Genomic DNA, 18,953 nt, shown 5'->3' on the forward strand with positions numbered 1-18,953 from the left:
ATCATTATATAAAGTGTGTTATGTTGATTTTTCTTTGACTATAAATTTGGTTTAAAGTTGCGTGTCACAATAATGTATAATTTTGATGTATCAGGTATTAAATTTAAATGAAGAAAACATGGTGACTGTGACACCTACTGAAGGCTTTATTAATGTTTATGTAGGATTATGTCAGGTGTCATGAAGGGATTATACAGGTACACAATAGCTCTATAAACACTACAAAGTTACAAAAGATATTGATTTTAAATATTTCAAATTTAATCTGATAACAGCCCAAAGTTTCAAGTCAGTCTGATACACATAATCAGAATTTACTGCCATTTTTAACTTGATACTGACATTCACAATATGAAAGAGATTCTTCCCCCTTTAGTTATTGTAAATAGAGTAGACATGTTTGTAATAAATGTGACTTTAATGAACAAAATTTGAAGAGTATTCATTCACATTGAATATATATATATATATATATATATATATATTTTTTTTTATATATATTTTTTGGGTTTTTTTCCAATTTTTTTCCCTAATTTATTCGTGGCCAATTCCTCCCTGTCACTAGGGGGCTCCCACATTAAGGCTACTACTACCATTCAGCCGGGAGGGCGAAGACTATCACGTGTTTCCTCCGAACCGCGTGACGTCAGCCGACTTTTCGAACTGCTCGCTCACGCACCGTTAGGGGCAGAGTAACACACTCGGAGGAAAGCGCTAGCCGCTCCTTCCGCGTGCGCGAGCTCACAGACGCCCCTGATTGGCTGTAGAGCCGTGATTAATGTGGGAGCGCAAGTACCTCTCATCCCTCCCCCCTGAGAGAGCTCGGCCAATCAGCTCTCTCTGTGTCTCCGGCTGTGAGAGGAAAACATCACCCGGGGTTCGAACCAGCACTCCCCGGATGATAGTGCGAGCACTTTACCACTGCGCCACTCGGAGGCATTCACATTAAATATTATGTTTTTTGTGTGTATTTAAATACTTTACCATCAACATGAAGCCTGATGGGTCTCTGATAATTCTCAGTGATGCACCTGTAGTTTCCCTGATCCTCTACTCTCAGGTCAGATATGAACAGAGACAGATTAGCAGGAGAAATGTTATTAAACAGCTGAACTCTGCCACGGTAGTGCTCATCATTTAACACTTCTGTTGCACTTCTTGTCCTGTAGGTCCACCAGGTGAGTTTCTGAGGTTTGGTGTTCAGGTCAGAGCAGGAGCAGGGTAACAGCACTGAATCACCGCTGTGTCCATAAATATGTACTGTATTTATATCACCAGAGAGAGCACAGCCTACAGGAACAAAGATACAAAACACCCAGAATCTACTGAATAGAACATAATTACAACATTTTAAAATGAAAATGTCTTAAAATTATTAAGCTTCAGTACATTTAATTTCAATCTCTTATTTTTCAATCCAGTTTCAAAATGATGTGTGTGTTATCTGGTGATGTGTATATTTTTCCCAGAGAGCCACTTATAGTTAGACAGCTGTGGTTAGACACTATACACACACACACACTAGATATCGCCAAGTGTAAATTATTTTCTTTCAATATACAACAATATAAAGTCGTGCACTGAGTTGATTCAGATGAGTATATCATTCAGACATGAAGAGGAAATGTACAGTGGTAGTGGGAGCTCTGTGGTTAAGGCGCATTGGGCTACTGCTCAGAAGGTAATGTGTTTAAGGCCCAGCATCATCAAGCTGACATTTAACCTTTGGAAAACTGCATCAGACAAATGTACATAAAACACTCTTCGGTTTAGTTACTTTGGTATATAGTTAAGTTACTAATTCAGTTAAATGCAGTTGGAATTCAGTTGCATTAAAATATGATTCTGTAACAATAACATTTACAGTTATTAAACCGTGTAAGGGTCCGCCACTAGAGGTCACTGTTTTTCATTTTGTAGTTTTTTGTTGGCTGACTCAGTTTCCCAGCAGGCACCTCGGTCAGGTGATGCGAGTGCACACCTGAACCGAGGTAGCCATCAATCCATCTCTATAAATAGCTGTTTAGACTGGGAAACTGGGTCGAGCATTTTTGGTATCACCACTGTCACTTGTGTGGGCATTTAGTTTTAGTTTGTTCTTTGTTTAGTTTATTTTGATTTTAGTTGTGTTGACTTGGGCTCTCTTATTGGCAATGTTTCTGTGTATGTTTTGTGTGTCTGTGTTAGTGGAGCTGATTCAGTCCTGTCTTAAATGTAAGTACTGTGGTTGTTGTCCTCCTGTGTTCTTGTGTGTTTAGCTAGAGTCAAGTAAGTAGTTAGGTGTGTGTTTGGCTAGGAGCGTGTTTGGCTAAAATCTATGTTGAGTTACAGTAACTAGCATGCTTCTAGCCATATCCCCTTTGTGTCTCTAGCTGTCCTGTGTTTCCTATCCCCCTAGTGTCCCAGTGCGCCTAGCTTTAGAGTGCCGCCCCTCCTAGCTTTGGAGTACAGACTAGCTTGTTAGTGCCGCCTCGCTTAGTCTTGGAGGGCCGCCTCGCCTAGCCACTGGGTATCCTCTGTCTGTCTTTTTGTGCCCCCATTCCCTAGTGTGTGTTAAGCTATTAGGTAAGTGTAGCTTAGTGCATGTTGGGGCTAAAGACATGCTTAGCTAGGTGTATGTGTAGCTAACTGCCATGGTTAAGCACAGCTTAACCATGTTTAGCTAAAAGCCATGCCTAGCTGATTGCCATGTCTTTAGCCCTCGTCCCGTCTCTCTCTTGGCCTCTAGTCTCTACGTGTCTCCCTCTGGTGTCTCTCTTCTCTCTAGTGTCTCCTTCTAGTGTCCAGTCTCAGCTCCACGCATAGTCTGTGTGTCCTGTTATGTTTGTCCTCCTCCTGCCTGTGTCTCGCCACAGGGCGTGTTATGTGCCTCCCTGTGCCTCCCCACAGGATGTGTGTTTGTCCTCCGGTCTGTGCCTCCCTGTGCCTCCCCACAGGATGTGTGTTTGTCCTCCGGTCTGTGCCTCCCTCTGCCTCCCCACAGGATGTGTGTTTGTCCTCCGGTCTGTGCCTCCCTCTGCCTCCCCACAGGATGTGTGTTTGTCCTCCGGTCTGTGCCTCCCTCTGCCTCCCCACAGGATGTGTGTTTGTCCTCCGGTCTGTGCCTCCCTCTGCCTCCCCACAGGATGTGTGTTTGTCCTCCGGTCTGTGCCTCCCTCTGCCTCCCCACAGGATGTGTGTTTGTCCTCCGGTCTGTGCCTCCCTCTGCCTCCCCACAGGATGTGTGTTTGTCCTCCGGTCTGTGCCTCCCTCTGCCTCCCCACAGGATGTGTGTTTGTCCTCCGGTCTGTGCCTCCCTCTGCCTCCCCACAGGATGTGTGTTTGTCCTCCGGTCTGTGCCTCCCTCTGCCTCCCCACAGGATGTGTGTTTGTCCTCCGGTCTGTGCCTCCCTCTGCCTCCCCACAGGATGTGTGTTTGTCCTCCGGTCTGTGCCTCCCTCTGCCTCCCCACAGGATGTGTGTTTGTCCTCCGGTCTGTGCCTCCCTCTGCCTCCCCACAGGATGTGTGTTTGTCCTCCGGTCTGTGCCTCCCTCTGCCTCCCCACAGGATGTGTGTTTGTCCTCCGGTCTGTGCCTCCCTCTGCCTCCCCACAGGATGTGTGTTTGTCCTCCGGTCTGTGCCTCCCTCTGCCTCCCCACAGGATGTGTGTTTGTCCTCCGGTCTGTGCCTCCCTCTGCCTCCCCACAGGATGTGTGTTTGTCCTCCGGTCTGTGCCTCCCTCTGCCTCCCCACAGGATGTGTGTTTGTCCTCCGGTCTGTGCCTCCCTCTGCCTCCCCACAGGATGTGTGTTTGTCCTCCGGTCTGTGCCTCCCTCTGCCTCCCCACAGGATGTGTGTTTGTCCTCCGGTCTGTGCCTCCCTCTGCCTCCCCACAGGATGTGTGTTTGTCCTCCGGTCTGTGCCTCCCTCTGCCTCCCCACAGGATGTGTGTTTGTCCTCCGGTCTGTGCCTCCCTCTGCCTCCCCACAGGATGTGTGTTTGTCCTCCGGTCTGTGCCTCCCTCTGCCTCCCCACAGGATGTGTGTTTGTCCTCCGGTCTGTGCCTCCCTCTGCCTCCCCACAGGATGTGTGTTTGTCCTCCGGTCTGTGCCTCCCTCTGCCTCCCCACAGGATGTGTGTTTGTCCTCCGGTCTGTGCCTCCCTCTGCCTCCCCACAGGATGTGTGTTTGTCCTCCGGTCTGTGCCTCCCTCTGCCTCCCCACAGGATGTGTGTTTGTCCTCCGGTCTGTGCCTCCCTCTGCCTCCCCACAGGATGTGTGTTTGTCCTCCGGTCTGTGCCTCCCTCTGCCTCCCCACAGGATGTGTGTTTGTCCTCCGGTCTGTGCCTCCCTCTGCCTCCCCACAGGATGTGTGTTTGTCCTCCGGTCTGTGCCTCCCTCTGCCTCCCCACAGGATGTGTGTTTGTCCTCCGGTCTGTGCCTCCCTCTGCCTCCCCACAGGATGTGTGTTTGTCCTCCGGTCTGTGCCTCCCTCTGCCTCCCCACAGGATGTGTGTTTGTCCTCCGGTCTGTGCCTCCCTCTGCCTCCCCACAGGATGTGTGTTTGTCCTCCGGTCTGTGCCTCCCTCTGCCTCCCCACAGGATGTGTGTTTGTCCTCCGGTCTGTGCCTCCCTCTGCCTCCCCACAGGATGTGTGTTTGTCCTCCGGTCTGTGCCTCCCTCTGCCTCCCCACAGGATGTGTGTTTGTCCTCCGGTCTGTGCCTCCCTCTGCCTCCCCACAGGATGTGTGTTTGTCCTCCGGTCTGTGCCTCCCTCTGCCTCCCCACAGGATGTGTGTTTGTCCTCCGGTCTGTGCCTCCCTCTGCCTCCCCACAGGATGTGTGTTTGTCCTCCGGTCTGTGCCTCCCTCTGCCTCCCCACAGGATGTGTGTTTGTCCTCCGGTCTGTGCCTCCCTCTGCCTCCCCACAGGATGTGTGTTTGTCCTCCGGTCTGTGCCTCCCTCTGCCTCCCCACAGGATGTGTGTTTGTCCTCCGGTCTGTGCCTCCCTCTGCCTCCCCACAGGATGTGTGTTTGTCCTCCGGTCTGTGCCTCCCTCTGCCTCCCCACAGGATGTGTGTTTGTCCTCCGGTCTGTGCCTCCCTCTGCCTCCCCACAGGATGTGTGTTTGTCCTCCGGTCTGTGCCTCCCTCTGCCTCCCCACAGGATGTGTGTTTGTCCTCCGGTCTGTGCCTCCCTCTGCCTCCCCACAGGATGTGTGTTTGTCCTCCGGTCTGTGCCTCCCTCTGCCTCCCCACAGGATGTGTGTTTGTCCTCCGGTCTGTGCCTCCCTCTGCCTCCCCACAGGATGTGTGTTTGTCCTCCGGTCTGTGCCTCCCTCTGCCTCCCCACAGGATGTGTGTTTGTCCTCCGGTCTGTGCCTCCCTCTGCCTCCCCACAGGATGTGTGTTTGTCCTCCGGTCTGTGCCTCCCTCTGCCTCCCCACAGGATGTGTGTTTGTCCTCCGGTCTGTGCCTCCCTCTGCCTCCCCACAGGATGTGTGTTTGTCCTCCGGTCTGTGCCTCCCTCTGCCTCCCCACAGGATGTGTGTTTGTCCTCCGGTCTGTGCCTCCCTCTGCCTCCCCACAGGATGTGTGTTTGTCCTCCGGTCTGTGCCTCCCTCTGCCTCCCCACAGGATGTGTGTTTGTCCTCCGGTCTGTGCCTCCCTCTGCCTCCCCACAGGATGTGTGTTTGTCCTCCGGTCTGTGCCTCCCTCTGCCTCCCCACAGGATGTGTGTTTGTCCTCCGGTCTGTGTCTCGCCAGAGAGCCCCTGTTAGCACAGGGTTAAGTATTGTTTGAGTTTGTTTGTTCCTTTGTTTGTCTTTATTTATACTTTGTGTTCAACCATCATTAAAAGACTTTTTTTTTTTTTTTTTTTTTTTGATTACACAACCCCTCTGCCTCTATGCCTGCTCCCACGGTGTTCAACACCTGCCACAACACCCCGTTGAACGCCCACGGCGTTCAACACCTGCCACAACACCCTGTTCGTGACAAACAGTTCATTGCTAAAATAGTCTTATATCAAGGTAATTATCTGCAGTTATCCTGCACTGCAGTCCTGTACTGCACTAGCTGTTGACCTACTGTATCTGTTATTTAATATGTTGTTTGGCTCAAGAAATATAGGATCCTACTAAATGCCTAAATTCATTAAAGTGAAGTGATGTGTGTCTCATTTGTAGTTTGTGATTCTGAATCCTTGGTTTATTAAACAATGCCAGGGTCATCTTATTTCCAGGCACAGGCAAACAGAAACCAGCTTGAAGCAGGTAGAAGCAAATAGCGTGTGTGCAAGAAAAACAATCTCTTCCTCTTATACTCTTCCATTGTCAAACTGAGACATGCTTAAATATGCGCAACTGTAAGATTTGTCTTCACCAACCAATAAGACGGCATCTAATCCTTAGCCAGAGATTGAACTATAGAGCGCGAAAACCATATAAACGGTCACAGTAACGGTTTGTGTATCTCGTTATTGAGACACTTAGACAAGATGGAGTACTATAACTCTCTTATAGACTTTATTATTGATAAAACAGTACACACTCGCGACATATCAAAATTAAATCATGTCAAGTTTTTACATGAAATATTATATATAGTTTAAGTTATTTAACTAGTTACTGTATTGTATCCCTATGCGGTGTTAATGGCATTATCCTAAAAGTGTTGTGTTTTCTAATGTTAACCGCTATACCGTTAGCATGCTAGCTAGGTTAACTTGAGGTATCCCACTGCTAGCATTGGATTCAGTTGTAAATGTATAGCCAAGTTTAACTAGAGACCATATAAGTGCAGGTTGATTTCTTAATATGTAACACTACACAATGTGAGAGGTATTAGGAAGTGAGAAAAATGATTCAGCTGTAAACGTCCTGTGATTGTTTCTGTAGTCGCCTGTCAGCCCTTAGACGAGAGAGAAGATCGAGAGGAGGGCTGTTCCTCTTATCACCTCAGAGCAGACTCTGGGAAAGGGGAAGAAGGCCAAGAGGTCAGCATTAGACCCTGGGGAGACTTTACTCTTGGGAGGAAACACAGTTTTTATCTTTCCTTTATTTTCCTTCACTAAAACTCATTTTAAAGTTTAAGTTTTAATAGAAGACTTTTGTATTTTAGTCAGTCTTTTTGTCTTCAGGTATCAGAAAGACGTCATGAGGTGGACATCACTCTGTGGAACAAAGGTGTGATTGGATTTTACTTGATTAAATATTGCAGGATTATCTAATATCTCACACAGTCTACCAATGGTCCACTTTCTTTTTATGAATCCAGTGGTGCTCATTTGGACAACAAAACACTTTTCTGACTTTTCTTCTTGATAGGCATTTGCTTTATTTGTTGTCTTTTGTTAATGAATTAATTATATTGCAGGATTACTGCAGTAAAAGATACAAAATGCAGTGTTTTCGTGTCCAAATCACTGTGTTTTCTGCATATTGTAACATGTTCGACCCTATGTGCACGGACGGCACCATAAATCACGGACACGAGGCGAGGTCTTACGGAAAAAAGGGTAATTTATTTAGATAAATGGGGAAGGAAAGGGTCAAAGGAGAAAGGATGGAAATAAAGGGAAGGAATGATTGTGCACGTGCAGGTCTGGGGCAGTGCCTAGCTGGCATGGGGGCAAACAGCTGGTGAAAGGTGGCGGTGGGCGGAGTGGCAGAACGGAGCACGCGGAGGCAGCGCTACTGCACGCTCTCCCAGCTCTCTCTGTGCTCGGCCTCAGGCAGGAGTCCTCGCTGACGTCCATCGGCTGGGCGGCTTTCCCGGCTGGGTTCACTCACATGCCACTCTCTGATGCTCCACTGCATTACGTTCTTCCCAGACTCCAAACTAAACTCCGCACACTTCTTTTATAATGCAGAGCAAGCCCGAGATCCTATTAACGGTAATTATCGCCAGCCCGCCCGAATAGGCGTCTCCATACCATTACATACCAGCAAAAGGGGGTAGTGATGGGATGTTCAAATAATTTTAGTGACTCGGTTCTTTGAATCTCGTCCATCAAAATAAACGAATCTTTTTTGAGTCATTTCGTTCTTTTGATCAGAAATAAATAAAAATGTTGGGTTTTCAATAAAAAAAACACCCCCAATACGTCTACATACACACATTTTGGCTATAGTTTCAGTTATGAAAAATATTACAATGTAACTAAGTACATACTATAATAAACAGAATGAGCAGCTCACCTCTTATACCTTCCAATCTGAGTCAATTGTTCTTTTGAATCTATTGCACCGCAAAGCGTCTATAGTCACGTGTCAAAAGAACAAATGACTCGAGACTTGAGGACTTATTGCTGAGAATCGTTCAATACAATTTCCTGTATATAACCTACGGAGGTTGTGCAAAGCTTTGCGCATGCGCGCCCAATAGAAAATGAAAAAAAAACGAATCGTTCATGAACGACCCATAACTAGAAGGGGGTGCCGACCTATCTAGGGAGCCTACAGAATGAGCGAAGAGTGCTAATAGATTTGGGCGCACACCCATCACAGGCGCACGCCGTGACAATATGTACTGCATATGTAGAAAACTGCAGTTTTGACACATGAAAACTGCAGTTATTTTTTGTAAGGGGAGCAAGTGCTAAAGAATTTCTTTTGATGTATAACAATATAAAGTCATGCACTGAGTTGATTCAGATGAGTAGATCAAATAGACATAATGAAGAAATGTACAGTGGTAGTGGGAGCTCAGTGGTTAAAGTGCCACTATTATCCTTTTTCAAATATTTTCTTTCATGCAGTGTGTCATGTAGCTGTATGTGAACATAAACTATCTGTGACACTGACAGTGCGCAATAAATAGAGTTTCGCAATAAAAGAATCGTCTCACATTCGCCTAAACGAGTTGTTAGCAAATCTATTTTTACTCTGTTACGGATCCACGTCACTCCGTAATATTTTTGCATAATGTCCACCCACGTTCTACGTCGCGAACAACTTGCCCGCCTTACGCAAAGAGTAAGGGCATGGAGAATGCGCACTTTGCGCATCTCACACACACACACACACACACGTCCACGGGAAAATGCATGAGTAGTAATGGTGGACTAACGCTGCCGTTACTTGTTTGGACGAGAGAAGGAAAGGTTGTTGTGGATCATTTTCCTTCAAAGATTTTTTTACCGGATTATCTTTGACTGGACATATTCCCCGGACTTTTCACCCACCGTCATCGGCCTTTCAGACTTCATTAACCCCGGTGAGACCGAACCATACTCCTCTAACACACATACAATAAACACGGACTTCGGACATTTTCCACTCACTCGCACACATACACATACAGTTTATTATATATAGTTTGTAAATATTGTTTATATCTTTGTTTGGTTGTCGTGCACCTTTTTCATTTACTTTATTTAGATTTGTATAATACACGTTTGCTTTATCTACTTGTTTGTGTTTGTCCTTTTTCCTCAGCTTTTTAACTCAAACCAACACAAAAATAAAAGACCTCCAGATTTTTGTAGCCACAGTTAATATAAAATTAGCTGGTCGTTACACGGTAAAACCTACACCATCTTTTCTATGTATTGACGGGTCTCCAGAGTTGTCATTCAGTTATGGTCATGGGTGTTTCGTTTTCCGACACACGCTGTAGCGGTAGACCAGTGAGATATCACCGCGCCATCTGACCAATCACAGCAGTGAGGGCTCGCGGAAAGGAGGGGTTTAGACAGACTAAATCTTCAAACTGCTTCACACGAGTCGTTTACGAAACATTTAGAAATGGGGTAAAATTAAATCTATTTTTGGAGAAAACTAAAGTGTTTTTTGACCTTGCATACATGTAAACCTGTTTTAAGAGACTCATTAAGCAATATTAACAACCTTTAAAATGGCATAATTGGGGCACTTTAGGGCACATTGGGCTACTGCCCTGAAGGTTATAAGTTTAAATCCCAGCATCACCAAGATGACATTTAACCTTCATCTGCTTTGGATAACTGCATCAGGTAAATGTACACAAAACACTGTTCTGTCTTTCAGTTTAGTAACCTTATTATATACTGTAGCTATGTTGATGTAGCCAGGGGTAGCTCAATGGTTAAGGCATTGGACTACAGTTTGGAAGATCCCAGGTTCAAACCCCACAACCACCAAGTTGCCACTGTTGGGCCCTTGAGCAAGGCCCTTAACCCTCAACTGCTCAGATGTGTAATGAGATAAAAATGTTAGTCGCTCTGGATAAGATTATCTGCCAAATGCCTAAATGTAAATGATGTAATGTTTTATATTGTGTCTTATGTGTTCTGTAATTGTTTAATCCAGATTAGTCAAATCAAGTAGGTTTTTGTTGTCATTCCAACCAGTTGAGTACAGCATTAAATGAAACAATGTTCATTTATGACCAAAGTGCTACACACAGCATAAATTAACAACATATAGTAAGTATGTTACAAAACTAACTAGCTAACAAAGACACATAATTAGCTGACTAGCTGAGACAAAACAAATTAACACCATAAATTAACCACGAAACTCTGCTGTAAGAAATATACAAAAAACTAAGAAAAAAGAAAAAGGGAACATAAAGTACACATGCAAATGTGCAACCAATACAACACATGATTAATCCACGCCCCACACACACACACACACACAAACACACAGGCACCCAAGTGGTGGACAGTCCAGTTCACACAGGCTGCTGAGTTTTGAAAATGTGAACACGGTATGGATAAAAGAATGTAACTGACTCATATAAATAAATAAGGATGTATGATGTATTGCATAGGAAGTGAAGATGGTGGTCACTGACAGAGAGAGCAGAAAAAGGTGTGAAATTCACACACATCTATTTACAGCCAAGACGAGAATGAAGTAGTGACGTATAAGTAACAGGAAATTTACTTTTCCATTACACTTTATATATGTTATTATAGATACATTTAATAAGACAGAGATCGTGAGAGATGTAATTTAGTAAATGTGTTAAAACATACACTGTTAGTATTATACTGTAGGTTTACACAGGCTGCTGATGTGAGTTTTGAACAGTTTAATTAGAAGTGCATGCTGCTCTTGATCTGTAGCATTTTAATAACATTACATTTATAAAATCAAATATTTCCATTGAATGTGTTTATCTCTGTTGGTCCTATTAATATTATAACACTGTAGTAAGTAGAGTTGTTGTTAATTAAAACTTTAAAGAATTAATATTTGACAGTCTTTGGTTTGGTTGTTCAGGAACACACACACAACCAAAATGCACTAAAACTACAGAAACACTTACTGAAGTTTTTGGCTTTGAAAAATTTTAACATTTATACTTAACATTTGGCATTTAGGAAAGTTCCGTCTCCAAAGTGTGTTTTCAAGGTTACGTGTGAGGGAAAATCAATTATTTTATGAATATTTATATGAATTTTGAGTTATATGAGTATGTTGAGCTTATTCAATGCTTTTTGCATCAAAACAAATTAAGTGACCCAATGTTCAGTCATACTCAGTTATATGAGGTTTGGAAAAGTTCAATAATAAAAACAAGTAACTAATTAGTTTTTCTTTATAAAAATCATGAGAAGTAGAGTCAGTGTTTCCCACATGTCTGAAATATACTTGCAGTGATAGCCCTCAGAATGGGGGAGAGACATCATCTTTTTTTCAGCACAACCTAGAAATATATGATGAACTAAATTGTATTTAATTTTAACCAACTATACAAACATGACTTAATTTAAAAAAATGTTAAACAAGAGCGGGTCGCACAGGTAAAGAAAGCACAGATTCATAAGATCACGTGTTTTTTATGGTTGTTTGTGGTTGTTTCTGTGACTAATAATAATAATATTGTAGTGCCCTGATTTAGGGCTTAAATATTGTTTATTTAAAGTGTTTTCTGTTCTAGTAGGTATTGTTCAAATGTTTAACTTAAAACTACAAATTCTGTTAATAATCTGTAGAGCATTGTAAACTAGTTAATGTTTCTGGAAAACAGAAAAGTAATAAATTTGTGATTAACTGAAAAAATTGTAGATGCTTCTGGAGTACATCATTATTTAATTTTTTTCTTCTTGTGCTGTGAGTGGTCTAGACAAATGTCAGTCTTTTGTGCTATTAGTAACCGCTAGGGTAGCCTATCAGGTTTGAGTGGAGGCGGGGTTAAACGGAAGCGTACTGCTGGAGCTTTTTACAAAACAAACAAACAAAAAAAACTAATCCCTCCGTGCTTGAGTCGATGTTTTGAAAAGAGAAGAGACAATTAAAACACTAAGGAGGTACTGTAACATAGTTCCATGCTCGGACTAAGAGTGAAAGAATGAGCTGCAGCTGTGCTAAGAGAAGGAGCGGAGCAGTGTTGCCAACTATTTTCAACAGAAAGTAGCTAAATTCTGCTCGAAAAGTCGCCAAATGTCGCTAGATGACGTCATGCGTATATTTGCATATTGATGACGTAATTACGTCGTATTTGCATTTTGTGTGTTTTCCCTAATCCTTCCTCATGTGTCCAATATAATTATGAACTTAAGCTTTGTAACAGTGAGTAATATAAGTGCATCAGAAGAAAAAATAAATAAATAAGAGAAAAAAAAGAAAATGTCAAATTAAATAGTTTTATTTCAAGCAAAGGAGAAGCAGGTAAGTGATAGGTCCGTTGCAACACCGTTTGCACATGTGCAGCTCATTCACATCCATGTTAGCTGCTGTGCAGTCACGGGAATATGCTGCTCCTTTCAGCCGGAGCTAGCGCTCACTGATCAGAGCAGACACAGGGAGATGAGTAACTGTACCGGGAAAGCAAGACCTCGAGCTTACAGGACAGTATTGGCGACATTTGGAAACTTGCTAAGGTTTGTCCAAAAGTTGCTAGATTTGTCGCTAGGCGCTTAAAAAAAAAAAAAAAAAAAAAAAGTCGTCAAGGGAATCTGACAAGTCGCTAAATCTAGCAACAAAGTTGCTAAGTTGGCAACACTGAATGCAGCGATTTATTCTTGTGATTTATTTTAGACAAAGAACATTTTTTTATATGCATCGGAACAGGATATTTTTTAATTTACATCCCGCTTACAAGCCAGTAAGCTTGTACTTAACGGCGGATTCGCGCATGGGCAATTCATTTGCAGTCGAGACTCGTAGGAGTGAGCATCACCTGCTGTAACTGCAGCTGGGGGGGGGACTCCTGCGAGAGGACAGGCCTGTCTGTGAGTGCTTTGGGACGGGGGAGGGGCCAGCGGCGGCAGCTGCTGTGGCAAGTTGAGAAGAGTCAGTACAGACACATCAGAGTCTCCAAAAGTCTCCAGTAACACAAAAAAAGTCGCCAGATTTGTCGCTAGTTACTTTTTAAAAAAATTGTCGCTAGAGGGATTTGAAAAGTCGCTAAATATAGCGACAAAGTCGCTAAGTTGGCAACACTGGAGCGGAGTCTGTTTGTCAGGAGCATGTGCGGCTCCAAACTTCTGTGTGCTTCGAAATCCTGCTGCAGTCACGTGCTTGAGCACCTCGTGCTGTTACAGGAATCTACTGGAATGTTATACACGTGATACAGACTCAGGATTTGTTTCTCCATCAAGAAAAATGGTCGCTAAAGGTGGTGAGAACTTCAGGAAACTGTACGTTCTACCAAGGCTTTGGAACAACGGTTGTTTTGAGCTCCAACATGCGCCAACGTTATAGACTGGTTAGGGAAAGAAAAATACCCGAGTATTGGTTAAAACTGTGTTTTGTTTTGTTTTTTTATTTGTTAGGGGGTTAAAAATACAAGTGACATTTAAATGTGAGGACCACTCTGACGAATTGAACTTTTTAATTTGTGCTCTACAGATCTGGTCTTTAAAAACGCACGTTTTCGGAAAAGGGATCCCAAGACTTTCCGCGAGTGCGCGCGGCAAGCTGTGAAAATGCCCTTCAATACCTCTAGGGGGCAGTCGTGTTTCAGTCTAAAGTATTGTGTGTCTACTGAAGCCGAAAAATTTTATGTCTCTTAGGCCCCCATTGACGGCAAGCGACAGAGCTCATAAACGTGTCAAGCTCAAACTGATATGTATTTATTCTTCATTTTCATTCAGAATTATTATTATTAGTAGTAGTAGTTCTCCAAATTTATTATTATTATTATTATTGTAACGCACCCGCGCGTGTGCAAAAGGACTACAAAGATGTATGACGTTAGCCTATAACAGTATTGTTTTATTGTTTTTATGCGCTTTAAACGCAGACGGGTACTGGTGGCTCAGTGGTAGGTGATTTGCCTGCTGTAGGGAATATTTGATTTTTAGTATGTTTCATTGTATTCTGTGTGCATGAGAACAGAGTGATTTTCTTTCTGTTCTCACGACAGAAGCTGTGCTTTCAATAAACACATCCTATGGAAGTTTATGTTAAAGGTCGTAAAACTGTTAAATGCTCGTAAATGTAGAGCTACTCCTAAATTTATGTTCTTCCTTACCTTATCTGTTAAAAGCATTCCAGACTGGATGTAAACACTCCTGCATCCACCTTTTCTTTGGTTCTTTGTGTGTGTGCGTATATATACTCCTGTCTCCCACAATAAACTTTGAACGTCTCACTGAGCACTGACTTGTGTGTATCATTGAGGGGTTCCCTGGATCCAGGCGGGACAAGCAGAATACAGGCTGAGCACTGAGTAGACAAAAGGAGGTCTACCAAAATTCAAGAAATCCTTACACCTGCCATGCGGGAGACCCGGGTTCGATTCCCAGCCAGTGCTCAAAATTCCGGCGCTATTCGCTAAAATACCACGATATAGCCATTACATTATCAGTTTATGCTTCAGTACTAAATGCATGTTTGCAATTGAGAATTTTTTTTTCGTAAGCTATGAAACACATTAGCACTCACCTCACAGTTGCTATAATTTAATGATTATCATAAGCAAAAAGTGTAAAACAAAGGATTCACATTTATTACATTTTCACCCAGAGCGGGATTTGAACCAGCGTCTGGACGATTTTATAGGATATACGGATATTATTTAAGCAACGCCACACCACGTGGAAAGCGGCAAAAATGCTTCAATTTCATTGGCTGTCACTGAGTGTCAGCTATTCACGACATGTGAGTGTCAGCTATTCACGACTGGCCCCCCGCGGAACACAGAATCCCCGGGCTTTGACTGCGCTTTCTCCATTCGTTATTACAGGGGCGGACTGGGACCAAAAAGTGTCCCTGGACTTCCTGGCCCACAGCAGCCCACACCATAATACATTGGCTCATTAATGTAGAGATACATTTTTAACACCAGTTACTAGTATAAAAATATAACACAATACAGAAATCAATGCTATTTAAACATGTTATTTGAAGTATCACTGAACATATATTGGGTCAAAGAAACGAAAAAAAGAACATCAAGACAAACAACATATATAAATCTATGAAGACAATATTTTAAAAGGAATGGCAATAAAACTGAACAGGTAAGCTGAAATAAAATCGGTAGCAGCAGTAGCTCACGCTAGTAAACTAGTTACTTATTTTAATTATTATGGTAGTCAATATTAACACGAAAAAATGCTGAGAAACATTATTTCAATTAATAGTGACCACCATCATAATAACTAGCACAAGGTAATGCTGCTAGTAATTTTATTCTGTTTGATTGCCATTCTTTTTACTTGGCTCTGGTAGATCAGGGGAGACGTGTTGGTCATCATCAGCATGTATTATGATGTGGGATGTGGTGCGCTGCTGGGTCCAGCCTCACTGTCCCTGACCTGTTATAGGCAGAATGTGTTCATTTGAAGCATTTCACAGCATTTACCTCTAAAGCTTTTTCTTATTTTCGCGTAACCTTTTCTTCTTCCTGCTTTTCATTCATGGAAATTATTATTAATTTGCTCAGAAAATTCGCTGCATCGAGAAAGGATCAATATCTAAAAAGTTTAAGATGCCCACGTGTGTGGACAAAGAATACAAAAGTGTATAATCTTTAATAAAGTTAGCCTAATACAATATTGTTTCCAATGCTGAAGCAAACATGATTTTGTTTTAGTCTATTCATTGAATACAACGCGACAGCGCGCTCCGAGGTGAAGCGCACCCACAGTTACTGTAATCCCCCATCTCACCTTTACAACAGGTGTGAAGTCATCAAACCGGTTTCGCTGCTGGGGGAATTCACAGAATTGGGGGTTTTAAAACAAATTAACAAGACCGAGCAGACTTCAGACAGGGGGTTTGGTTGGTTAGAAGTGGCGCTGACGGGGGGGCGGGAGGGAGTCTCGCCCGCGGAGCAATTCAGTGTAGAACCGCCACTGCCTATTTTCCACCACATCACGTACTTCCCTGATCTCGGACTAAACTCCGCGCTTTGCTTTTATAATGTGGAGCAAGCCCAAGATCATATTAACGTAGAATTCATCATTCAAAGTTATTCATATCAGTGTATAGTAAGTGTGATTTGAAAAGTGCTATAACTCCACCTGCCACAGTTTCGGCCCAGTGGAACAATCTGACTACATGTGAAGTGCCATGAAAAAGTATTTGCCCCTTCCTATTTTTTTTCTCAAAAATGTAACAGATGAGGACTCTGATTAATGTGCAAAAACTATATAATAAAACTATATAAGACTACATGCCTTTATAAGACTCAACTTTTATTTAAGCGCACTCACAATAACGAAAAAACGTGATTTTATAAATGTTTGAAAGCAAATAAGCTGCGCTTTTCTGTATTGTTTTTGGTGAACTTGAGCGCGTCAGAAAATTAACGCAAACGTTTTTTTAAATGGTCAGAGTCAGTCTGCTTGCTGTGTTCCCGACGCGTTCATAATCATTAGTCTACTTCTGCCGGTGCGCTCTGGAAAACTCCATGCATGCGGCTGAGCGCTGATTAAAACTATGGAGTAAATTAAAGAGGAGAATCACGATGCCGAATCAAAGTCCTGAGCCCAAACCTCATTTAAATTAAATTAACAAATACTATAAGTAAAAAAAACAAACAATACCCCACGTTTAGAAACCGTTTATAAATTCTTTCCGACATGAGTTGGCCCGGTGTTATGCGCAGAGCGCCGGGAGATTTCCTGAAGCTCCGAAATCACTGGGAAAGGTGAGAAGTGAGTAACTGCGCGCGCTGTCGCTGTAAAGTGAAAGTACTTTACAAAAGACAAACTGCTTTATTTCAGTCATGAATTCACAATCACATCACATTTCAGCTATTATTTCCAGCCGTGGTTAAATAATGTATGAAATAATTATTAAATGCTGGACACAAACAGCAAATATGATGATTATTATAAAATGCCCGAAGAAGCTTGTGGTCATAAAATAATATTTACTTAATAATATAATATATATAGTTCATTCATGTCTTCTAATGATGTCGACACATTTTTTACGTTTTAAATAAGATATGTTGGCATATTCACGAATCAGGACATTCGCATAGTTAAGATTATCAGATAGCCTACTATCAGGAAATTAAATTAATTTCAAAAAATATATAAGAAACTTATTAAGAATTTTAAAGCACGAATTTGGGCATCTCATTTCATCATTATGAAAAAAATATGAAGCACATATACACACATTTATCATGAAAGATCTGTTGTAAAGCAAAATAAAATTCATGTTTGCTTCAGCATTGGGAACAATATTGTTTTAGACTAAGTAATTATACACAATTCTTCGTTGTTCAGTACTTGGTCCGGCTTTTAAATAAAGTCCTTCCATGCGCCATCTGGCGGATATTCAGTGAAGCACAACACATTTATTTAAATTCCCGAATGTTGCTTACGGCAAGTCGCGGCGCGCTGGTGCTAAATTGAGGCATCCCGCGGGAAAACACACGCAGTCTTAATAACCACATCTGTATGTACAGTTTGTGTCTGTATTTAATTTCCAGCCACTAAGGATTTGGGGTACAGGGATAGGGGACTACCACTGTTAATACTGTATTACACGGGAGTTTGTGCTCGCATTAGCAACATAGCTATATAATAAGCTAACCAGGCCTCTCTGCTCCAAGACGGAGACCTATTCAGCAGTTATAGGTGTATTGTGAACACATCCCAAATTAAATAATCTATATTTAAGACCCATCACCAGTTCTCCTCCCATGCAAAGTGTGTTTTTCTTAGTATTGGTATGAGTGAAGTCATGACATTTTGAAACCCAGAGAACTGAGAGGGTGGGCTACATTATTATAACTAACATTATTATTATTATTATTATTATTATTGGATGTATGGGCAAACACAAGCTCTAGTCAAAATGCCTTCTGCTGCTTGTTTAAAAAAGGGAAAAATAAAGAAATAAATATGGGATCAGTCATTTTTTGTGATATTGAACTTAATTTAACTATAAACATGATCAAGTTCATTTTAATGTGTGTGCACTGAACTTTTAGCTACTGTAGCTCTTATTAAGTGTGAACTTACACATCACTAGTGATATATTACACGTCACCAAGTGCTAAGGATTTCCTGATGCTATAGATACACAGAGTTTTATTAAATTTAGAGTTTAAGGAAGAAAAGTGAATTTTGAGCTGAGGTTATACAAATATTTTTGTGTCAAAGCAATAAAAGTCAGTTCATTCCTCGAAGACTGTTTTGAAAATTTGAGTATTGACGAATGCTAAATTGCTGATTAATAAAAAAATAAGTAAGTGAAGATGGTGTGAAATTTACACATATCCACCTATAGCTAAGACAACAATAGAGAAGTGACGTACAAGTTACAAGAAAGATACAAGTTGTAGATACATTCAATAAAACATATTGTGAGAGATTAAATTCAGTAATTCAGTAAATGTGTAAAAACATACTATTTTTACACATTTAAATGTGTAAGTATTATAGGGATGTAAAATAATCTAAGTGTAGAATCCTCCTTATTCATTAGCCCACCTCTATGGAGTTAATTATGTGCCAAAATTTAACAAACAAACACAATTTGCTTTGCAAAGAAAAAAACGACTTTCTCACAAATGCAGCGTTTTGCAAACAAACACAATCCGATTTGCAAAGAAAAAAATTCAACTTTC

The 18,953-nt window shown here is 42.1% G+C and overlaps 1 pseudogene; it reads right to left on the reverse strand.

Annotated features, from left to right (window-relative positions):
- LOC128541017 (polymeric immunoglobulin receptor-like) overlaps nucleotides 1–18,953 on the reverse strand; it is a 37,857-nt pseudogene that overhangs the window by 14,811 nt on the left and 4,093 nt on the right.

The sequence above is a fragment of the Clarias gariepinus genome, chromosome 2 (assembly GCF_024256425.1).
Source record: "Clarias gariepinus isolate MV-2021 ecotype Netherlands chromosome 2, CGAR_prim_01v2, whole genome shotgun sequence".
Lineage (NCBI taxonomy): Eukaryota > Metazoa > Chordata > Actinopteri > Siluriformes > Clariidae > Clarias > Clarias gariepinus.